The 25,185-nt window shown below is 43.8% G+C and overlaps 1 long non-coding RNA gene across 1 annotated transcript; it reads right to left on the bottom strand.

Annotated features, from left to right (window-relative positions):
• Positions 1–252: 252 nt before the first annotated feature.
• Positions 253–20,080, bottom strand: LOC120398563. Its single transcript, XR_005594540.1, has 5 exons — positions 20,019–20,080; positions 12,757–12,877; positions 11,891–12,180; positions 1,434–1,492; positions 253–538 (listed from the first exon to the last, which is right to left on the bottom strand). It is a non-coding gene; the product is annotated as an uncharacterized LOC120398563 (long non-coding RNA).
• Positions 20,081–25,185: the final 5,105 nt, after the last annotated feature.

Below are 25,185 nucleotides of genomic sequence, written 5' to 3' on the forward strand. Positions count from 1 at the left end.
ATACTTCACATTGCTGAAGTCACGTAACATAGGGCAAGTCTGCTCTACAGAGCTACATCGACTCAGCGGCACTGATGCAGCTGCGCCACTGTAGTGCATCTGGTGAGAATGTGCTATGCTGATGGCCAAGCACTCTCCTGTCAGCATAGTTACTCCATCTTGGTGAGAAGCACAAGCTAAGTCAGTGGGAGAACGTCTTGCACTGACATAGCGCTGGTGCGGACAGCACAAAACTTGTGTCGCTTGGGGGAGGGGGCTTTTTCGTATCCCTGAGCAGTGTAATATAGATCGACTTAAGCAGTAAAGTAGACCATATTTGTCCCATTACCAGAGCCCTTAAACCCAGCAACGTGTGTGTCTGCATAAAGGAGGCTGGGAGAGAGTGAGAAGAGATATCTCATGAAAATCAGCACTGCGATTTTTTTCTCCCAATGCATCTCCAGTGCATGCATTGCAGGGTGGGATTTTTCCAATGGCACACAAATGGTGTTTCCTGAGATGCAGGTCAGATACCAGGTCTGTCAGCGTCCTGATGAGTCTGAGAAAGAGAGATACGTATGATAATGTAATTAAAAGCCAAGAAAATAACCCATATTGAAGAACATCTTCTGACAGTCAGGGGAGTACATTCCTTTTTATAACAGGCAAAAACACTGATTATGAAATTATCCTACTCTCAGATCAACTCTGATTCTTTTTGCACTTTTGCTCTAATGCTTCTCTGTCCTTCAATGAAGTTTTGAGGCTGCTGTGCCAAACCCTGAGGAGGTGGGGGAGCAATAGCTTTAAGCCATGATCCCAGGGGCTGCCACGTGTGGACCAACCCCATAATGTAATTTAGAGCAGCCTCAGGCTGCTCTAAATTACACTAACTTGTTATGGGCACTGGTGTGCTAGATGTGGGGGATGCTCTTGGGATGGCTTCTCTCTCCTTCCCCCACACAACTCAGCTCCAGGGAGCTTGTGAATCCAGCATGGAGTTCTTTGAAATGCCATGTTCGTTCTCCAGGAGCGGAGTAGGGGAGGGTGTTCTTTGGGAGTGGGTGGAGGAGGAACAGAGGAGAGTCAGATGCAGGAGGAAAAGTGGGGAAAGAGCAAGTTGCTCCTTTTCCCTGCCCTGACAACTATAATGATTTTGCTGAGTTTTGTTGCTGCTTTCTTAACTGCAAGATTGTGACCCAGCAGGTGCCCCCTTGTCACCAGCTTCAAGATTCTGCCCCATAGTTTAAGGAGGGCTGGTCTGGTGGATGTAGCAGTGACTGAACCAAGCAAGCAAGGTTCCATTCCTAGCTTTGCCACGACTACTATCTACTACTATTAGGCAAGTCACGTCTCCTCTCAGAGTAAGTTTCCTCAGTTTAGGAATGGAAAAATAACATCTTGTGTGAACTCTCTAGGTATGTCTACACAGCCTGTGGCAGCAATTCCCTTACTCTTGATGAAAGGTGCCTCACTCTAGAAGTGTTCCAACTGAAGTCAACGGGACAATTTGCTGAGTAAGGGAGAACACAACATGAGTGAAGGTATCAGAATCTGACCCTAAACTTTTACATCCTTTTCCTCTACATCCCATGTTCTTTGTAAATGCCTTTTGGTGTCTGCGGAGTGGAGGCCACTTTAAATATTATTTAAACTCATTATTGTATTATTTAAATTTAAAGCAAGTTTTAATTAAAAGCAGCAGCCTTTGCTCTGATGGGATCCCCAGTATTATGAAAGTCACCTGGATGATCAGCTATATTGTAAAAAACTGTGCAAATCAGAATGACACCTTGAAAGCTAACATCCCAGGATGAAATCCCAGTTGAAGTCCCATTGAATACAAAGGGGCCAGGATTTCACCCATGGTCAGCAGCTACAGCACTCTTTGCAGACTCCTTTAGAAATTAGCTGAAAGTAGTTTGTTATTGTCTAGGTGTGGATTTAATCCACAATCTTCAGATCAGTTTAGGAAAACAAATTGGTAGCTGTGATATTGGTCTTACTGAATGATTTGTTAAATGGACACTTTTTAAACCACATGCAAGTAATGCCCTTGAAGGGCTGCATCCTGCCTCAGTAAACACAAAATTGGGACTGAAAGGTTCTGTACTAACTACTGTAGACCCAGCAGTAATGTATCTGCAGTACAGTATAGATGTCCCCAGGATGCTTTAATATGCCTCAACCCTAACCTGGTAGGTGGTGAGTACTTCCTACTCCATAGCCCCCTCTTGATGGTTTGTGATGTGGACACAAGTTCACTAGCAAATGGACTGAAACCAACAATTCATTTTAAATGGCAAGCCGCATTTTTAATTAACACAACCCAAACTAGATGTGAAGTGGTGACTTAGGAGTGAATGACTGTGCCTAGCAGTTATCTCCAACAAAAGCAGAAGTGGCTCCAGTACAATAAGAACTGACCTCTTTCCTGGCTTTCTGCCTTCAGCTGCCAACAGAATTCAAAGGTGGGATCTGAGATACTGAGGGGCTCAAATAGTGATGGGCACAGTTAGAATATGCTAGATAGATAAATAAATAATTTACTATGTGAGAAGGCAGAACCTTATGGCAATATAGGGGGCTTGTCTTTGCCATTCAACCATTGTTTTACCAGCTGACATTTTCTATTTTGACAAAATAGGGGAAAAAGATTTAGGAATTTGTCCCACGCTCTTTGACACTGGTGAGGACTCAAGCTGGAGTAGTGAGTCCAGTTCTAGGTGCCACACGTTAGGAAAGATGTGGACAAATTGGAGATAGCCCAGAGGAAAGCCACAAAAATGATGAAAGATTTAGAAAACCTGACCTATCAGGAAAGGTTAAAAAAACTGTTTAGTTTAGCATGTTTAGTCTTGAGGAGAGAAGACTGAGGGGGACCTGATAAGTCTTCAGATATATTAAGGGATGTATAAAGAGGACTGTGAACAATTGTTTTCCATGTCCATTGAAGGTAGGATGAGAATTAATGAGATTAATCTGCAGCAAGGGAAATTTAGGTTAGAAATTAGGAAAAACTTTCTAACTGTAAGAGTAGTTAACCTCTGGAACAGGCTTCCAAGGGAGGTTGCAGCATCCCCATGATTGGAGGTTTTTAAGAACTGGTTGGACAAACACCTGTTGGGGATGGTCTAGGTTTACTTGGTCCTGCCTCAGTGCAGGGGGCTGGACTTGAAGATCTCTTGAGATCCCAACTTTCTTATCTCAAATACGACTAAGTTATTTGAGTCAGGGACTGTTTCTTATTATGTGTGTGTACAGTGCTTAGCTCAATGGGGCCTCAGTTTTGAGAGGACCTTCTGGTGCTACAGTAATATAAATAATAATAACATCTGTGATTTCTTTACAAGTAAGGAAATATCCATGGGTGGATCCAGTCCCACTGTGGACATTGTGTTGCGTTAGGAATATCAGAAGAACGTATTCCATTCAGGCTGGATGTTTATTATAGGAGTTTAGAGATATTACCCCACTACCTTTAAGACAACGTATGCTGCATTAGTGTCACACTGAACACTGTGGTGTGGTGCTTTTGAAGGAAATTGCTTAAAGTTAATTTTGGTGGCCTGGGCTAGATCGGACTGTTGAAGGAAAGAGAACAGCCTTTTTTATATAAGAGATATGCTGGAAAAAAAATGAAAATGCTGGATGTGCATCTGTGAACAAGATGTGAGAATTGATGGCAGCTCGCCTTTGTGGATTTTGTTGGTCCTTTCAAAGGACACACATTTTGTGTGGCCACTAACGCTTTTTCAAAGTGATCGGAATTCTCTGCTCTATTGAATTGTTTGTCTAGAGATTGCATGGCATGTTTTGCCATCATGGTCTTCCAAAGCAGCCTGCAAGTGTCAGTGGTCTTATCAGTTCAGAACTTTAAAGAAGATTGATGTGTGTCAAATCAATTAATTTTGTATTATCTGAAGGAAATACAGCTGAAGCTACAATAAAGGAATCTCCTGGAGGTCTAATTGTTTGACGGTAATATGTAACTTTTCTGAACTTACTGAAACCACTGAAGGTAAGCAGAGTTTTTAAACCTGGTCAAGTAATATTATCTCTTAACTATGCAATAGAACAGGGGTGGGCAAACTTTTTGGCCCGAGGGCCACATCTGGGTAGAAAAATTGTATGGCGGGCCATGAATGCTCACAATATTGGGGTTGGGTGTGGGAGGGGGTGAGGGCTCTGGCTAGGGGGTGTGGGCTCAGGCCAGAAGTGAGGAATTCAGGGTGCAGGAGGAGGCTCTGGGGCGGGGAGGGGAAGGTGCGGGAGGCGGGGGGGGGGGTGAGGGCTCCGGCTGGGGGTGCGGTCTCTGGGGTGGGGCTGGGGATGAGGGGTTTGGGGGTATAGGAGGGTGTTCCAGGCTGGGACAGAGGGGTTCAGAAGACATGAGGGGGTTCAGGGCTGGTGCAGGGGGCGGCTCAGGCGTGCAGGCTCTGGGCGGCACTTACCTCAACCAGCTCCTGGAAGCAGCGGCATGTCTCTCCCTCTGGCTCCTATGAGGAGGCGCGGTCAGGTGGCTCTGCTGCGCTGCCCCGTCCACAGGCGCCGCCCCTGCAGCTCCCATTGTCCATGGTTCCCAGCCAATGTGAGCTGGAGGGGCAGCACTTGGGGCGGAGGCAGCATGCAGAGCCCCTGGCCACCCCTATGCGTAAGAGCCAGAGGGGGACATGCTGCTGCTTCTGGGAGCCACACAGAGTGGCCCCTGACCCTGCTCCCCGGCTGGAGCACCGGAGCAGGGCAGCCCTATACCCTGCTCCCCAGCGGGAGCTCGAGGGCCGGATTAAAATGGCTGCTGGGCTGAATCTGGCTCGCGGGCTGTAGTTTGTCCAGCCCTGCAATAGAGTCTAAGTGGGTTCATAGTATAAGCATGGCCAAGACAGGGCCTTCATAAACAGCAGAATAATAGAATGGTCTCACAGTGCAGAGGCATTTTTGTAATCTTTTTTCCAAGAGCTATCTATGATGCCTTCAACAGCAAAGTTTAACATGACTGACATGATTCTGAGCACAACTTGACTTAGTCTACACTATTATCCAATTTTATGTTTGCCAACTTGACTCCTCACAGCTATGTGTAGCTCCAATAAGAATCCTCAGTGACGGCAAGTCCTGGGGGCAGATGGGTTAACTGAGTAATGAAGGAATTGAACCTAGTAGATGCTCACAAAGTATTCACATAAGCTTTAGGTAAATATATTAAATGAAAATGAGTGATTACTAATGTAATATTATTGCGTTCCTCAAACTGTAGAGAAAAACATTCACATGCAAGCAAGCAATTTTTGAACAGTAAGTTTATACAAATAACAAAGGGAATTGTTAAATACTGTAACCAGAATTTTTTCTTCTTATATATGCCTCTCTCATTGGCATGAATCATACTATATATACATGTTTTATAATCTGCAAGATGTCTAAGGGTACGTCTACACTACGGGACTATTCCGAATTTGCATAAACCGGTTTTGTAAAACAGATTGTATAAAATCGAGTGCGCGCGGCCACACTAAACACATTAAATCGGTGGTGTGCGTCCACGGTCCGAGGCTAGCATCGACTTCTGGAGCGTTGCACTGTGGGTAGCTATTCCGTAGCTATCCCATAGTTCCTGCAGCCTCCCCCGCCCCTTGGAATTTCCAGGTTGAGATCCCAGTGCCTGATGGGGCAAAAATCATTGTCGTGGGTGGTTCTGGGTAAATGTCATCAGTCACTCCTTCCTCTGGGAAAGCAACGGCAGACAAGCATTTCGTGCCTTTTTTCCCTGGATTGCCCTGGCAGATGCCATAGCATGGCAATCATGGAGCCTGTTTTGCCTTTTGTGACTGTCACCGTATGTGTACTAGATGCCGCTGACAGAGGCGATTCAGCAGCGCTACACAGCAGCATGCTTTTGCCTTTGCATGACAGCAGAGATGGTTACCAGCCATACTGCACCATCTACCAATCCATAAATTGGTAAAAAGATGATGATGGCTACCAGTCATTTTACACCATTTGCTGCTGTCATAAGTGCCCCTGGCTGCTCTTAGCCAGGGGCGCAAAAGCCAAAATTGGGAATGACTCCCAGAGTCAATCCCTCCTTTTTGGTATCTAAAAATAGAATCAGTCCTGCCTAAAATATGGGCAAGTGTACTAGAAAACCACTGTATCAGAGAGCACAGCTGCTCTGTGTCAGATCCTGCAGAAATTATGAGCTGTATGCTATTCACAGGGGGTGCTCCTGCAACAACCCCACCTGTTGATTCCGTTCTTCCCCCAGCCTTCCTGGGCTACTGTAGCATTGTCCCCCCACTTGTGTGATGAAGTAATAAAGAATGCAGGAATAAGACACACTGACTTGTTAGTGAGAAATGAGTGGAAGGCAGCCTCCAGCTGCTATGATAGTCCAGACAGGACAGTAAGGAGAGTGGAGGAGAGGAGCCCAGCATCCCTCTGCTAGTCCAGGGGCAATTGAATCTTTTTTTTACACATGAAGGGTGAGGGCTGACAGAGCTCAGCCCCCTGTTGCTATGATGATGATGGTTATCAGCCATACTGCACCATCTACCAGGAAAAATTAGGGCCAGGCGCCCTTGATCGACCTGACGGATGCTAGTCAGCATGGTTTCCAGCCCTTTTGCACTGCCCCATGTGCCAATAGGCTGATGATGAGGACGGGTACCAGTCGTTTTGCACCATCAGCCACCCATGGCGGGGGGGGGGAGCAAAGATGTTGGTGTTGAGTGCTGCAGCATCGCATCTATCTGCAGCATTCAGTAAAGATAGGGTGACATGTAAAAGAGTCAAGAGAGGATTGTTTTCCCTTTCACTTCTGGGGGTGGGTGGGGGGGTGCGTAAATTGCCGAGCTATGCCCTGACCCACCGCGGACACTGTGTTTGACCCTAGAAGCATTTGGAGCTCAGCCAAAAATGCAAATGCTTTTCAGAGAGACTGCAGGAACTGTGGGATAGCTTGAGTCCTCCAGTCCATGAGCGTCCATTTGATTCCTTGGCTTTCCGTTACGCTTGTCACGCAGCAGTGCGCTGAGTCCCTGCTTTGGCGTCTGTTTGGAGATTTTTTAAAAATGTTTTTTAATTCATCTTCTGTAACGGAGCGCTGATAGAACAGATTTGCCTGCCCTTACAGCGATCACGTCTGCATGGTCCATGCAGGAGCTCTTTCTTTATTTTGATTTTTAACTGCATCGCCACACGTGCTGATCGGAGCTCCACGCTGGGCAAACAGGAAATATTCAAAAGTTCGCGGGGCTTTTCCTGTCTACCTGGCCACTGCATCCGAGTTCAGATTGCTGTCCAGAGCGGTCAGTGGTGCACTGTGGGATACCGCCTGGAACCCAATACCGTCGATCTGCAGCCACACTAACCCCAATCCGATATGGTAATACTGATATTAGCGCTACTCCTCTCGTTAGGGAGGAGTACAGAAACTGGTTTAAAGAGCCCTTTATACCGATATAAAGGGCCTCTTAGTGTGGACGGGTGTGGCGTTAAATCGGTTTAATGCTCCTAAAACCGGTTTAAACGCGTAGTGTAGACGAGGCTTAAGATGTCTGCTAGATATACACCTCTACCCCAATATAATGCGACCCGATATAACACAAATTCAGATATAACACAGTAAAGCAGCACTCTGGAGGGGGCAGGGCTGCGTGCTCCGGTGGATCAAAGCAAGTTTGATATAATGCGTTTTCACCTATAACATGGTAAGATTTTTTGGCTCCTGAGGACAGCGTTATATCAGGGTAGAGGTGCACTTATCAATTGACTTGATATTCTCTGGGGTATTTCAGAAACACAGAGAAGTTTGACTCTTTTTAAGGAGTCCTCTAATTAGTAAAGATTAAATATGCATTCAACGTAATTTATAGTTAATTATTAAGTGGAATTGAGTAAGTCTCAAGGCAGAGACAGTGTTTCAGCATGAAAGCTTCAGGACAGACCTCTCCCCATTCCAGAGAAAAGATATAAGATCAAGAAAGTCAGATTGATTCCTTGCAGTTTCTGATGAGATCATTCTAAAAATTTAGTTAATGGAAAATGAATTATAAAAGGCTGGTTTGATAAGCCACTAATGAAAACAGTTATTGGGGTTTTTTAGTGAAATTGTATTGAAAAATGTAATTCAGAATTTTTTTGAAAAGAATCAGTTAGACTCCCCCAGTTCAGCTTCATTGCAAGGAATGTCCCTCATTTAGACACAACTATACCCAGGAATGGCATCATATTGGAAATCTAAAATGCCAGATTTATAAATGAAATCAGGCTGCTCAGAAAATGTTATTTGTGCTAAGACCACAAATGCCTCATTTTAAATTCAAATGGAATTAAACCAAAATCCTGAATCCAAATATCTGCAAATTTGGGAAAGCTCAGATCTAGATCTGAGCTTTGTTTTGACTGGACCTTATATTTGTAGTGGGCTAAACTAAAACTCTCAATCAAACTAACCATGAACTTTGTGACCGTGTAGATCTGGGTCTGAAATCTGGGGCTTGGGTTTACCTTAATTTGAAATTTCCTGAACTATTTTTTTTTTTTTGCATCCCTTTCATTTTGTGGAGAGACCTCTTGATGGTAGATGATTTGCCCAGGTCTAGTGGATCAGGAGCTACACTGATTTACACCAAATGAGGACCTGGCCTACTATGTATCCACCTAATCCAAGTATTTAACATGCCCATCACTTTATTTCTTGGTGTCATCTAGGTATGATATTACATACTGTACACACTGTGACATCTACAGTAGGCACAGCCTGTTGAATTGCAGATGGAGTAGTAGCCATAACACTGAGTTTAGGTGCTTTCATATGTTTTTGCTTCAGACTTTATTTTGAGTTTGCTCTTAGGAGTTAGAGGCCAGTGGGGCCCCTTTCTTCTGAATGTGATTATTGATTTACATTCAATATAGTAACTAAAAAGAAAAACATTTTTAGTCTCAAATAGAAAAGTTTCTTTTCATTGATCCTCCTCGTTTCTTGGTATGAGAATATTTTGTTCTACAGCCTAATTGATAGTTGACCTTTTCTCCATATGCTCTAAACCAGGGAGTATAGTGTTTGTCTCGTAATTACATTTCTGCCAGAAGGTATTTTTTTTTCTTTTAAGAGATCTAAACAATTATTGACAGTAGGATGCAATCTTTTCACCATTTTAATCAAGAAGCCCACTAGGTTTAGCTGGTGCTTTAACTTGCCACCAGGAGTTTAATAGTGTAGTGGAGCAATAATAGCAACAGTGCAGTGTTCAGAGGACAAAGGCAGCCTTGGGCTTTATCAACAGGTAGACCAGACATTAGCTGAGGGCAGCAAGTGTTAATTACCTCTTTGTGCAGGTAACTGCGGGATGCAAAGGTAGATATTTTCTTATTTACCTAGGGCTTCATAAACCCTAAAACTAGACCTGATAAAGCCACTGCAATTACATGATGAAAATTAGGGAGAACAGAGAGTGTGTGAGAGAGAGTGAGTTTTATTGTGAAAGAAGTAGCAGTGGGTGCTATTCTACTTCTATTGATGTCAATGGCAAAACTCTTATGTATTGGCTAGAGCTGGGTGGAAAACGCTTTCCCCATCCCATGAGAATTTTTCAGAGTTTGGAAATGTTTCTGTTCCAAACAGTCAATTTAAAAAAAAAAAAACTCTCAAACTAAAAATCTGATTTTTTCCTCAGTTCAAGTCAACCAAAATGTTTTGTTTCAATTTCAACCATTTTGATATTATTATTATTATTATTAAGTACTATAATTAGCTTAAATTTCTATACAAAAAGTCCTTTCAAATCAGTAAATCCAAAATTTTTCATTTTGGAAGTATCAAAATGGGAAGTTTCAACAATTTCATAACTTTTTCCAAAAGTGTCCTGGTTCAGATGTTTAGCAAAACCTACCCTTTTCTTCCAGAAAGGACTGGTTTTGACAAATTGGCATTTTTTTGACAAAAAAATGGTTAATTGAAAAATTCCAGATCAGCTATACTTGACTTCAGTAGGATCAGGCCTACTGTCTTTATATGGCTAAGATTCAGCATAGTATCAGTTATTATCTGTTATATCCTGCTATCTGGGTATATGAGGGAGGAATTCTCCCCTGCCCAAGGCTGAGCTTAATGATTTAATTGGTCTTTTTCATCTCTCACTACTGTGATCCTGAAAGTTGGGGTCTCTAATTTCAGTAAAGACAAGCTATCTGCACTGCAGAATTTATGACAATCAGAAGTCAAGGTTCAGGAGTGACATTGGAACGTGCACCTTTGGGGCTGTGAAGGATGATTCATTCACCTCCTGGGGCAGGGAAGCTGAGCAGGTGGCATCACTCTTGAATTCCTTGAGTAGCTGTATGTAGAATGGCAGGATAACCTCAAAGGAGGGTTTGTGTCCTAACGGTTGCAAGTTCATTGAACTAAGATTTATACAACTGTATCTGCAGTTCACAAAGCTGCTGTTAAAAAGAACTAAGAGATTATCAAGGAGAAAACTGGTCAGTCAAGAATAAAAGAATAACTGAGGTATTTGACTTCATGGTAGCCAGACTACATTTCTTTCAGCAATACTGGAACTGTGCAAAAAATGTTTCATGCATGGACCAAAACAGGCACATTTGTGCTTTCATTTTGATTGATTTTGGAAAGCAAAATCAAAGAGATACATTCTGCTCTGAGCTATATTCAGTGTAACTTTGGGATGACGCCAAAGGCCAAATTCTGCTCTCAGTTACAGTAGTGTAAATCCAGAGTAACTGCATTAAATTTGTGAACAAAGAATTAGGCCCCAAACCAGACTTTGTTTACATGACAGTAAGGGTTAGAGCTGAAGATGAAATGGTAACTTGAAATTGCTACTGCACATTTTCAAGGAACAAATATATACTTGCTGGACATGATCACTGGTGCTTAAACTCACAAGGGAAAGAGTTTGGAGAACATAACTGCTGAGAAGTTTTTTTTTTTTTAATCTGTAAAGTTGTGAAATTGCTCAATGTAATTTAGCTGTTCTTTTCTAACTGATTGTTTTAATGCTCATGAATAAGGCTATGTTTTAGTCACAGGTATCTTTAGTAAAAGTCACGGACAGGACAGGGGCAAGAAACAAAAATTTACGGCCTGTGACCTGTCCATGACTTTTACTATATACCCCTAACTAAAATTTGGGCCGGAGTGCCGTGGTCCTGGGGATTGGGTGGGTCGGGATCCCCACTGGTACTGGGATGAGACACTGGCAGCGGCGCATGGCCCGGGACCCACACTGGCACTGATGTGGGGGTGCAGGATGGCGACGTGCGGCCCAGAACCCCTGCTGGTGCTGATTTGGTGGAGTGCAGGGTGGTGGCACACAGTCCAGGACCCATGCTGGGGGGTGGACAGGTGGCAGCGCCTGACCCGGGGCCCCCGCTGGTGCTGGGGAGGGAGGGCAGGCAGCGGCACACAGCCCAGGACTCCTGTTGGTGCTGTGGCGGGAGAGGTGGTGGGGCTGCCAGGTTCCCTACCCGGCTCCGACTGACATGTCTCTGCAGCTCCTAGGAGAGGGGCAGCCAGGGGGGCTCTGCGCGCTGCTCCTGCCACAAGTGTTGGCTCTGCAGCTTCCATTGGCAATGAACCACAGCCAATAGGAGCTGCAGGGGTGGCGCCTGCAGGTAGGGGCAACATGCGGAGCCCTCAGGCCCATCCGCCTAGGAGCTGCAGGGACATGCCAGTGGGAGCCGGGGAGCCCCTCCCAGGTAAGCACTGCCTCTCACCCCAACCTCCTGCCCCAGCCCTGAGCCTCCTCCCACACACCTAAACTGCTGCTGCTGGCCCAGGGGCTGCACCAGCTGCTGCAGAAGTCAGTGACCTCCGTGACAGATACACAGCCTTACTCATGAAAGAAGCCAGATTGATAGCCAAGGAGACTAAATTCCTCTGTTTACTTACAGAACGGACAAGAACATTGTAAACTTCTTCAGACTGCCTTGTCACAATGTGCTTGTCCTCTTCACCACAACTTCTAGCAAAAGTAGTGGTGGTGATGGTTTTAATGATTTGGACCACCAAGAATCTGACAAAGACCACAAATTTGTGCCTAAGTCATTGAATAGCTATTAGACGGTATACAAATTGTCCATCACTTCTGTTATAGATCAGAGTATACTCATGAGTGATAGGTGAAAGACTCTTCTATCCCATCATCAGTCTTCTGAGCCATCCAGGTTTGGGGGTTTGATCTGAAAGGCAAATAAGCAAAAAAATCCATTTTGGACTTTTTTCTTCTCTTTTAAAGGAGGCTAATATAAGAAAAAGAATGGTACTTAGTGGACTTTCATCAAGGGACTGACAGTACCAAAATGGAGGATATAAGAAAAGGCAACTCAGAGGATAGAAAACGCGGGGGAAGATGCGGTACTTGTAACAAATGTAATAGAAATTATAGTTGGTAGGACTTCATCTTCTGCTTTTTGCACTAAGAAGGAAACTCAGCAGGAGCTGGACCTAATTCTCCTCCTATGAGCATCAGCTCAGCAGTTGTGCCACCTCTTTCTCCATTTATAAAATCATTACTTCCACAGGATCCAGCCAGGGTTTGTCAATGCTCCTAAGCACTCCTATTTTGTCAAGTGAGTCATCTTGTGTAGCTTGCATAACTTTAATGAGTCCTGATTGGCTAGTGAGTCTAGCTTTCCTGCTGGTGGACTGTTGCACTTTAGCAGGCGAAAAATGCTTTTAAACATGTACATAAGCGGGAAGGAAATTATACAGAATACTAACTGCACAGGAGAAAATTGGAATGACATAGAAAGTACCTCTCAGGTGGATGAGTCCTTATGTTTGAGTTCTGGGCCTAGGAACATTCAGCTTTAGTAAATTCCCCTCTTCCCTCAGGAAAGGACATTCTTCTGCCACAAGACCTACCCCAGTGGGCTCCTGTTTGAGAGCAAAATAAATATTATTAATAGATGTACAAAATTAATAACAAATCTAATAGTAAATCTTTTCTGAAGCCTGCTTCCTAGGGCATTTTCAAATTTCGTGCAAATAAAACTTCATTTAGCGTTTTACATCGTCATTCAAAAAGTGAGAGTAACATGGGTATGAATAAGAAAAAAATAGCTTTATGTTCTCCGTAAATAGCCCAGTCCTGTAGTCTGTCCCAGTTTCCTCCTTGGTTAAATGAGGATAATGATCCCTGGGTTCTGGCTACTTTTGCTTACTGATGTTCCAGGGATGGGTAAAGAGCTTTGATTCGTGAACTGGTAATTGGAACTTTGCTCATCACAGCTGATAAACGTTTGCAGGGAGCTCTTGGGATCTGTGGTCAGTGGCTCCATTTGAGAGGCTGAGAATCCAGTATTAGAATGCTAACATGAGGAGTAAGTATTACCTTGTGCTTCAAATTCCCTGCAGTTCTAAGGAAAGGCGATGCCACAGAGAGTGACTATGGTCCTGATTGCTTTCTAGGAATATATGCTCTCTTCCAACCCCCAGAGCCTACATTATCTCTCTGGGGCTTGTACAGGCCTCGATTAAGGGCCGGGGTGGGGGGAGTCACACCATGCAGTCACTGCTTTCCATTTTGTGCACCCATGGCAAATTCCACTATGGATGCTATGGATTCTGTGGTTTCATGCTGTTTTTTTTGCAACACAGTCTATTTATACAGTTGCTTCCCAAATGAGGTTGAATTAAGCAATGTGGTTCTATACCTACATGGTTGGAAACTGCCAAAATAATCTTTCTATTAAGATGATACCCTTTTAAACTATGGTCTGTTTTCTTTTATGGGAAAGCAGATTATTATTGTTTCTTTCTAGTTTAATCTTCTTAGGGAAAGGGGTAACCCTCTGCTAATTTTCTCCATCAGAGCAAGCATATGTCTCAATCACATTTATAGCTGAAGCAGAACAGCACTCAGCACTAAAATTATGCTAACAACAGTTTAGATTACCGCTTTATTGGTATTTCTTCATATCAGGGATCCAGAGCATGAGACTTTCCAGCATGTGAATTTATGTGCTAAACTCATTATTTTCTTTAATATCTCCTTGGATTCATGTCAAGATAATCTGGAACAATGTTACTTTGCTAGCAGGCTGAAATAATCTGAAACATATAAAAGTTCTGCGTTCTTCTAACGTCATGAAATTGGTCTGGCAGATGTAGGGCGGAGGGGGGCATTGGAAGTGATGCATTAAATCTGGGGCATTTTTTAAATTACGTAGTGAAATCAAGCGCAAATGGTATGGATATGACTATCATACTATACCAAGAGTGTTCAGAGATTACATATATCATATGTGTGTATATACATACATACACACACACACACACACACACACACCGTCTACTATATTAAAATAATAATGGGGAGGGGAAATATCCTTTCTACAGATATATTAAAAAAAGTACCAGAAGAAACTTAATACAATGCGAATTATAGATCTGTGGTCTACAATATTTCTATGTATGGTGAATACCAGTTTTGAAACACTATGATGCTTTACTGTATAATCTTCTCAAATTTAATTTGTACTGTGTCTAAAGTGAAAATTTTATATTAGCTGTCTGAGTGTTTTCTTATCATACTGAAATGTGAATTATACTGCGTATGTGTATCTATATAATATAGTATTTTAAGAATAATCGAGGTTGAGTCAATAAGATTGTCACTCATGTTTTGATATACCTTTCCCTTTCTTGTAGACATTCCCCTCTAAGCACTTTTTGATGGATTAGCTCTGCTGCTGATAAGCACTACTGAGTGGGAGCTGTGAGACTGATACTACTACAAATTCCTCCACAGTGTATCCTTAACAATGCAGAACAACAGGCATTACTCATTTGTAATTACCTTAGGTCTTCGGATGAAAGGTCTCCTTTTGCGTCAAGGTGCACAAAAATTGCTACAACTCATGTAATGTGGTTGCAAGGATCAGTTGTCATTATCCTTCATACTAGTCATTTTATTTTTTAGAGATGGATGAGGATTGAAATACATGACCAGACTGTTGTGTGCCACTATGCACACGCAAGAAAATCTCTAGGCAGACATGGAGCTTAAGGCTTTCTTCTGCTTTCAGTCTGGCTACCCACAGACTCTACAGAGACCACACTGCAGTCCACCTGCAGTGGGAAATGTAGTAAGATATTCCTGATATCTTAGGCATGGTCTGCATTGTCTGTGCACGAACACTTGCTGACTAGCAAAAGGTGATTAAGTATCACCAGAGTATGGTGCTCATAGTAGAAATGGGATGGGTGGGGATCACCAGTCAGAGTATTAGCATACAGTAACATTACTTTTCCACTGCTTTTCCAGGGTTAGGTGCCTAAAGAAGGCAGGATGATATCCTTAAAGGAACTTTATCTTCTATGTATGTCTTCTTTTCTAGCCCTAATTTTTGCAGAATCAAACATCCAATGTCTTCATTGTGTAGTAATTAGTTGTTTTGCAACTAGTCTTACTGATGATTTCAAGCTAGTTTTTAGCAGTTTCAGATTTGGGATATATCATTCTGTAAATAAACTCCCCGCAACCTGCTAAATGTTACATTTTGAGAAACACTAAAGAATTCTTTCTAAAATGCATTATGACGGAAAGCCTCTGGTGTACAGCAGAACCTCGTTTATCAGATCTAATTGGAACTGGGGCCAGATCGGATAATCAAAAATTTGGATAATCCAGAGAATGGGAAAGTATCAGGCTGAAGCGCTGTCTAGTGACCAGAGATAAGATCACCTACTTCTAGGCCTGTATACACTGTTTTTTTGGATAATAGAGAGGCAGATAAATGGGGTTCTCCTGTTCTTTATTGTCAGATAAGCTGGGAAGCTGTTACATATTTCCTAGTATTGGGAGGGGTCATCTAATAGGCCCCAGTTGTAAGACCTCACACATCTAGAACCCAGACTACAGAACTACCAATAGCAGCAGCTGTAACCATCTGGCACTCCACATCCCATGACCCACTAGGGACATAGACCATGGGAAGTTCTGCCTCAAGGGTTTGACAGACAGCAGTCTCATGGCTTCTGATTGGCTTCCTGCCCTATATAACCCCTAGGATGTGTCCAGGTAACATGGTGGAGCTCCTGTAGCTGCTATGACTGTTCCTTGCTCAATTCCTGGCTTTGACCTTGGCTTGATTAGGACTTTGCCTCCTGACTCAGACCCTCAAGCCTGTCTTGGACTCTGGCCCTTGTTATCGACCCTGGCCTGGAACCTATGAACTCGTCTGCTAGTCTCAGCCTCAGGTTTGCCTCTGTGCCCTGACTGAGCTTATTGAGATCCTGATAGCAGTTTAGTAAAGCACTTAAGCAGGTGCTCAGTTTTAAGCACATTCATGTTCTTAAAGTGCTTTGCTCAGTTAGGGCCTTACACTGTTGATGGACTCAGAGGTAGAGCTCATCAGAGGGTGATGTGTGCGGGTTGGATAATCATGGTAAACTGATTAGTTCTTTTGAGTTTTTGGGAGCTTAGTTAAATGCGGTGGGTAGGAATTCCAGAAGCCTCTAAGTGACTCAGGAGCAGAAGACCCACTGACTTTCATGCACTGATTATAGTGACTTTAAATGGGACTTGTGCTCCTGAATCATTAGACATTCTTTAGACATCCTACCTTGTATATCATCTTCAGCATGATTTTCAATTGATATGTTGTTTGTGCATCTTGGGACAGGCAGAAAACACAGACAGTAGCTGTGCAGATGTTGTTCCCTAGCTGAGAAAACAAGGGTGAATAGACTACGGCTTCTTAGTTTCATCCAGATTTTGCAAGGTTTTGGAGGAATGGATGAAGAAATATAAGCGATCATTTACTGTGCCACTTGCTTTGTTAAGTTCATTATTTTTTCCCAGCCTGCCAGCATGGCCACAAGTAATCTCTTTAATCGTGTTCGCTGTCTCTCAGTAACAAATCTAATTATTCTAAGATGTATATGTATAAAGGAAAAAGTTGGAAGAGGGATGCATTGTCAGAGCTGATTTATAGTATGTTGCTGTCAATTCAAACTGCTTAGGTATGCACAATAAATTATCTTTGTGTCCACTGCACAGAGCTCAGTAAATCACCTTTCTGCAATACTGTGTGTTAATACACAGTACCCATTATTATTAATGTATTACAGTGGCACTTTGAGGATCCAACTGATATGAGGGCTCATAGTGCTAGATTCTATACAAATACACAGTGAGAGGCAATCCTGGCTCTGAAGAGCTTACAGTGTAAGTAGAGAAGAGATGGAAGGGGAACCTAGTGTAAAGGAATGACTTGTCTAAGATCATGCAGCAGGTCAGCTGCAGGGCAGGAAAGAGAATCTGGATCCTCAGTCCAGTGCACTTCCCACTTTGGTGTCTTGCTTTTTTCAATAGTAGTGTATCCTCTAAGATACACTGTATCTCTGAACATGTGTCCTATCTAAGATAAAATGCAGTTCTAGCATTATAGATTGCTCTATTTTTGAATATTGTAAGGAGGATCACATGCCTTGAGAGTGTGACTGAAATAGCCAAAGATCTTTTGGGAAGCGCCACTGAAAATTTTAATGCTGTAACAGCTGCTGTCTATTTGTCAATGAGTTTTCCTAGTTTTAGGATTTTCTGGTAGCTCAGACATATGCTTTATTTATAAAAGCAAAACTCCTCACAGAATACTGCACATTAATAATTGGAAAAATAAAAAAGTTCAATCAGCTACAGTTCCAGAAACGGAATAAGTTCCTGTTCCAGAACAACCCTTGGAACACATATCTACTGAAGATACCATAAACTCCCATGATTGATGCATGTGCTGGTTTGTTTCAGGGAAAGCTCAATTCTTAAGGCTATGTCTAGACTTACTATTTAAAGTGCAAAAAGTCCCTTTACTGCGCTAAAACCGCGGGAGCGTCTATACTTGTTAATGACTAAAGAAAACCACCTTCATGAGAGACATATAGCTCTTACCACTGTTGTTTTTGCGCTGATGTGAAAGTGAAGACACGTTCTAGCAGCGTAAACTCCTTTTGGCCTCCAAAGGATATCCCACAGTTCCAAAAGTGACTGCTCTGGCCAGCCTCTCCACTGCTCTGACACAAGGTAAACGGACGTCTGCCCCTCCCCCTGTAAGACCTGGGAAGTTTGAAACTCCCTTTCCCTTTGCTCGTAGATATGGCTGGGAAAGCAGCCAGACAGCAGAGAGGTTTTTAAAAAATGCCACAAATGAAACAAAGAAGTAATGGTGCTGCTGGGACATGAAGCAGGGCAGCACGGACCACTGAGCAGGAACCCAGAATGCCTTCCGCTCACCCCCCCCCCAAGGCCTATCGAGAGAATTGCAGTGTAGGATAGCTGCCCTACAGCGCTGCTCTCATAATCGATGGACATGCTGGTAGTGTAAACACTGACGCCTGAGGAATTGAGTGAGTACACAAACCAGTGATTTACTTTCACCGGTTCCCTATCACCGGTGAAACTTACAGCACAAAAACTCTACAAGTGTAGACATCCCCTAAGTCCATGAAATAAAATCAGGATGCAACACAGCCCAGCTATTTTATCTTCCATGTTCTTAAGATTTCCTATAGTTCCCTTTGAAGTTTATCTTAAATTTTTCAGTTCCTGAATACCCCAGATCTTGTGTGTTCTTACAGGTCATATTATCAGGCAATATAAATCAGTATAGTTCCATTGACCTCAATGGAGCTAGATCTGTTTATACCAGTAGAGATTCTGGCCCAATATATGCAAATGAATACAGCACAGGCTACTCAGCTGATGACTTTCATTTCATCTTGAACAGACTGCTTTCAAGTCCGCTTTTCCAAATTCATGGTCTGTTACTTTCACCCACAAAATGCACTGAAAATACTCTTTAGTTCCATTGTTCTTAAGTTACAGCATATAAACTTTTAAATATATACCCAGATAAAGAGCTAAGATCCAAACTAGATTAGATTAACCATAAAAATGTAATATCACAAATTTATCCTAGTTGTAATACACCAGTACAAAACTGTAGCCTTCACTATCCCAAAGCAGGATTAGTCTGCAGTGAAATGCATTAACACTGAGAGGTCAGGGGGTGCTGAGAGCCACTGAACCAAACTGTAAACCCTGTATAAAATGGAATCCACTTCAAAACAGAGGGTTTGGCAGCACCCCTGGTTCTTCACTTACGTGAAAGATGCCTATTAAAAACAAGTTTCCAGAAGTTTGTTAGCTCCCTTACAGTCCTTTTGGTCTGCTCAGTTAAATCTCACTGCTTCTGAAAAACCTTACAGCGCTCTCTGAGGCTGGAGTAATGAAGTGAGGGACAGAGAATACCCTTATATTAGCTGTCATCTAGGGTTCCCATTGTGTTTAACGTGGTAAACACCACTACAAAGTCCTGAGAAGTAAGGCATTGTGATACTGCTCCGTTCAGCTTGATAATATATATTTCATCACTTTTAAATATTACTGGGAGCAACTGACAAAGCACGAGTGTGGCATAGTGGTGTTGGCAGCGTCTCCCCAGAAAAGTGGATTTTGGCATAAACACCCCATTGATATGCATGAGGAAGTTCAGGTCTTTAAGAACTATTGTTCTGGGCTTTCTGCAGACTCAGGCAGATATCACTGCCTTGGTTACATTTGGGTCACATTTTCAAGCATTTCTTTGCCACTATTAAGGATAGAAACTTACTTTTTTTGGTAAATGAAAGCTGAGATTCTGATGTACTGACATGACTCCAGGGGCTGGGGTCCTATGCACAGGTCTGTCATGCCTGTCCCTTACTCCACCACTGTTCTTTAGTCACAGAGGTGTATTTTTTTTTGTTAATTATTTTTCTTACCCACTGAAATCTTTTACTAGCAATGGACTGGGGTGGTTGCTTCTTCCTTCCTAGTCATTTTTGTTTTTTGGGAGTGGGGGAAGGGATAATTATGTTTGGACATTCTAGAATTACAAATTCTTCCAGTCCTTGGGCTTATCACTAATACTTAGAAATATTTCTGCAGAGATGGATCCTACAGACCAAGGTTTCTCAAAAAGGCATTGCCACTTATGTAGAGAAAGCCCCTGGCGGGCTGGGCCGGTGTGTTTACCTGCCCCGTCCACAGGTCCGGCCGATCACGGCTTCCACTGGCTGCGGATTGCTGCTCCGGGCCACTGGGAGCTGCTGGAAGCGGCAGCCAGTAGGTCATAGAATCATAGAATCATAGAATTCAAGATCAGAAGGGACCATTATGATCATCTAGTCTGACCTCCTGCAAGATGCAGGCCACATAAGCCGATCCACCCACTCCTTAATCAAGCGACCCCTGCCCCATGCTTCGGAGGAAGGCGAAAAACCTCCAGGGCCACTGCCAATCTACCCTGGAGGAAAATTCCTTCCCGACCCCAAATATGGCGGTCAGCTGAACCCCGAGCATGCGGGCAAGACTCTCCAGCCAGACCCTCTGGAAAAAGGCTAACAATATCCTATCATTGACCCATTGTACTAATTACCAGTGTGGCACTTTATTGACCTATTGACTAAGCCAGTTATCCTATCATACCATCCCCTCCATAAACTTATCTAGCTTAATCTTAAAGTCATGGAGGTCCTTCGCCCCCACTGTTTCCTTTGGTAGGCTGTTCCAGAATTGCACTCCTCTGATGGTTAGAAACCTTCGTCTAATTTCAAGCCTAAATTTCCTGACTGACAATTTATATCCGTTTGTCCTCGTGTCCACATTAGCACTGAGCTGAAATAATTCTTCTCCTTCCCTGGTATTTATCCCTCTGATATATTTAAAGAGTGCAATCATATCTCCTCTTATCCTTCTTTTGGTTAAAGAAAACAAACCGAGCTCCTCAAGTCTCCTTTCATACGACAGGCTTTCCATTCCTCGGATCATTCTAGTGGCCCTTCTTTGTACCCGTTCCAGTTTGAATTCATCCTTCTTAAACATGGGAGACCAAAACTACACACAATACTCCAAATGAGGTCTTACCAACGCCTTATATAATGGGACTAGCACCTCCTTATCCCTACTAGAAATACCTCGCCTAATGCATCCCAAGACCGCATTAGCTTTTTTAACGGCCACATCACATTGCCTACTCATAGTCATCCTACAATCAACCAGGACTCCTAGGTCCTTCTCCTCCTCTGTTACTTCCAACTGGTGCGTCCCCAGCTTATAACTAAAGTTCTTGTTAGTCATCCCTAAATGCATAACCTTACACTTCTCACTATTGAATTTCATCCTGTTACTAATACTCCAGTTTACAAGGTCATCCAAATCTCCCTGGAGGATATCCCGATCCTTTTCCGAATTTGCAATACCTCCCAACTTGGTGTCATCCGCAAACTTTATCAGCCCACTCCTACTCTTGGTTCCCAGGTCAGCGATAAATAGATTGAATAAAATCGGACCCAAAACCGAACCTTGAGGAACTCCACTGGTAACCCCCCTCCAACCCGACAGTTCCCCCGTCAATACGACCCTCTGCAGTCTCCCCTTTAACCAGCTCCTTATCCACCTCTGGATTTTCATTTCGATCCCCATCTTTTCCAATTTAACCAGTAATTCCTCATGCGGTACCGTATCAAACGCCTTACTGAAATCAAGATATATTAGATCCACCGCATTTCCCTTGTCTAAAAATCTGTTACTTTCTCAAAGAAGGAGATCAGGTTGGTTTGGCACGATCTACCTTTCGTAAATCCATGCTGTAATTTGTCCCAGTTGCCATCGGCCTCAAGGTCCGTAACCACTCTCTCCTTTAAAATTTTTTCCATGACTTTGCATACTACAGATGTTAAACTAACAGGCCTATAGTTACCCGGGTCACTTTTTTTCCCCTTCTTGAATATAGGAACTATATTAGCTAATCTCCAGTCAAACGGTACAACCCCCGAGTTTAGAGATTTATTAAAAATCATCGCTAACGGGCTTGCAATTTCACTCGCCAATTCCCTTAATATTCTAGGATGAAGATTGTCCGGGCCCCCCGATTTACTTCCGTTTAGCTGTTCAAGTTTGGCTTCTACCTCAGATACCGTAATGTCTACCCCCATATCTTCATTCCCATCAGTCCCTCTATCACTATTCCTTAGCCCTTCATTAGCCTCATTAAAGACCGAGGCAAAATATTCGTTCAGATATTGTGCCATTCCAAGATTATCCCTAATCTCCACTCCGTTTAAAGTTTTAAGCGGTCCCACTTCTTCCTTCTTGGTTTTCTTCCTATTTATATGGCTAAAAAACCTTTTGCTATTGGTTTTAATCCCTTCGCTAGGTCCATCTCCACCCGGCTCTTTGCCTTTCTCACTGCTTCCCTACACCCTCTGACCTCAATAAGGTAGGTTTCTTTGCTGATCCCTCCCATTTTCCACTCCTTACGCTTTCTGTTTTTCTTAATCACCCTCTAAGACGCTTGCTCATCCAACTCGGTCTAAAACTGCTACCTACGAGCCGTTTTCCCTTTCTCGGGATACATGCCTCTGACAACTCCTGCAACTTCAACCTGAAGTAACCCCAGGCATCATCTGCCTTTAGATCCCTAAATATGTTAGTCCAATCCACTTCCCTAACTAGTCGCCTTAATTTAGTAAAGTTAGCCCTTTTGAAATCGTAAACCTTAGTCTCAGATGCAATTTTGATTATCCTCCCATTTATTTTGAAACGAATTAGCTCATGATCACTCGAGCCAAGGTTGTCCCCTACAACTATTTCCTCAACAAGGTCCTCGTTACTCACCAAAATCAGATCTAAAATGGCATCCCCCCTCGTCGGTTCAGCAACTACTTGATGAAGGAATTCATCAGCTATCACGTCTAGGAAAAGCTGAGCCCTATTATTATTACTAGCATTTGTTTCCCAATCTATATCCAGGAAGTTAAAATCCCCCATGATCAAACAGTTCCTATTAGTATTTACCTCCTTAAAAACATTAAAGAGCTCTCTATCCATATCCAGGCTAGATCCCGGCGGTCTATAGCACACCCCAATTACTATCCCAGGGGAGGCTCTAGTAGTTTTCTTCCCCAATGTGACCATTGCCCAAACAGACTCCGTATTATCCATTGCATTGCTAGTTATTTCGTTACTTTTCACCTCATTATTGACATACAATGCTACTCCCCCACCTTTACCTTTGCATCGGTCTTTCCTAAACAGCACATACCCTTCCATACCTGTACTCCAGTCATGGCTACCGTTCCACCATGTTTCGGTTATTCCTACGATATCCGGTTTCAATTCCTGGACCAGGAGCTCCAGTTCCTCCATTTTGTTACCTAAGCTTCTCGCATTGGTGAACAAACATCCTAATTTTTGCTGTTTGGCTCCTCTCACCCTTTTCACCCAACTTGGTAGGGACACAGTACTACCAGTATGACCTGTTGATGTAGTATCCGTCCCCCCCATCTTCCTTACACCTAACCATCCCCCTCTGGCTATATCTGTTGTTCTCCTGTTGTTCTCACTCCCAATGTATAAATTTGGCGTGGAGAGCACCTGGACCTCTCCCAACCATCTCCCCACAGTGTCTAGTTTAAAGCTCTTTTAATCAGATGAGCCAGCCTTCCTCCTAGAAGTCTACTTCCTTCCCTACTTAGGTGGAGCCCATCCCGTGAGAACATTTTTCTGTCCCCACAAGACTCCAAGTGCCCATACATCCCAAAGCCCTCCTTGTAACACCACTCCCTCAGCCAACTATTAATCGTCACGATCCTGTCACCCCTTTGGCGCCCTTCCCTAGGGACAGGTAGGATCCCACTGAAGATCACCTGAGCCTCAATTTCTTTGAGCGTCTTGCCCAACCTGGCATAGTCTCCCTTGATCCTCTCTAGCGAGAATCTAGCCATGTCATTCGTTCCTACATGAAGGATGATCAAAGGGTTCTTACCTGCTCCTCTTAGGATCCTTTTCAACCTCAGGTCCACATCCCTTATTTTAGCGCCCGGTAGACTGCACACCCTTCTGTTCTCTGGATCGGCCCTGGTCACAGGCCTGTCCAACCTTCTCAGTATGGAATCCCCAATCACGTAGACCTGCCTTTGCCTGGGGACAGTGCGGTCCTCTAACCTATCCTCCGTCCCCGCTGGTTGCAAGCTCCTTTCATTCCTATCATTCCTTGTGGTTCCCGTTAAGCCATCCTGTATCCTCCCTTGGCCCACACTTGGTGCTGCCTCCATGGACTCCTTCCCTCTTTCTATCGGACTAGCCGCTCTTCTCTTTTTCCTTGGCCTCCCACTGTCAGCTACCACCTGCTTTACCCCCTCCTCATTCTCCAGACCTTCGAACCTGTTCCTTAGCTCTATTTCTCCCTCACTGGCTCTCCTTTTTCTCGGCCTGCTTCTCACGGTCACATGCTTCCACCGCCCATCTTCCTCATCCGGCGGTCCCCCCTCACTGGCCTTAGCCCCTGCTTCCCCCTGTACCCCTGGGCATTCCCCTTCAGTCACTGCTTGCCATGCTCCATCAGCTGCTCGAACCCCCTTCTATGCTCTACCAGGGTTTCTACCTGCAGCTCTAGGCCTTGGATCTTTTCCTCCAGCAGCTCTATTAGGCGGCACTTCATGCATACATAGTACTGTTCTGGGTCCCCTGCTAGGACCATGTACATACCACAGCTGCTGCATGCTCTCATCCTCAGTGTATCCTCCACAGCTTGGCTCATGGCTGCTGCTGTCTCAGCGTTGCTCAGTGTTCTTACCTGGGGACCACGGAGGACTCGGCGCCGCCCCCTTCCACCTCCCCCTGTAAACTCCCACTCAAACTCCCCTGTTAGCCGCCTCGGAACTGCGCCACTTCTGGCAGCTCCCATTGGGCCGGAGCAGCGATCTGTGGCCAATGGGAGCCATGATCAGCCGGACTTGCAGACGGGACAGGTACACACACTGGCCCGGCCCACCAGAGGCTTTCCCTACACAAGCGGCGACCCCTGATTGAGAAACCCTACTCCAGACCTTGCAGGCAATGGGAGTTTTGCCTGAGTAAGGTCTGCAAGATCAGGACTACAGTACTTTTCTTTCACCTGTTAAATTATTGGGCATCAAAACACATTCAGTCTTTATTCTGTTTTGTTAATCAGGAAGGCCTTGATCCTGCAGAGATTTACATGGATGCTTAGCTTTAGGTGCTGTGAGTAGTCTGAACCTTTTACTTCAGGGAGACCATTCACAGAGCATAAAGTTAAGCATCAAGATTGCAAATATTTGTGGGTCTGGGGCCTAAACTTACAGTTCTGGATAACACAGAGAAACATAGACAGGTCTTG

Source organism: Mauremys reevesii, linkage group 2 (genome assembly GCF_016161935.1).
Source record: "Mauremys reevesii isolate NIE-2019 linkage group 2, ASM1616193v1, whole genome shotgun sequence".
NCBI classification, from domain to species: Eukaryota; Metazoa; Chordata; order Testudines; family Geoemydidae; genus Mauremys; species Mauremys reevesii.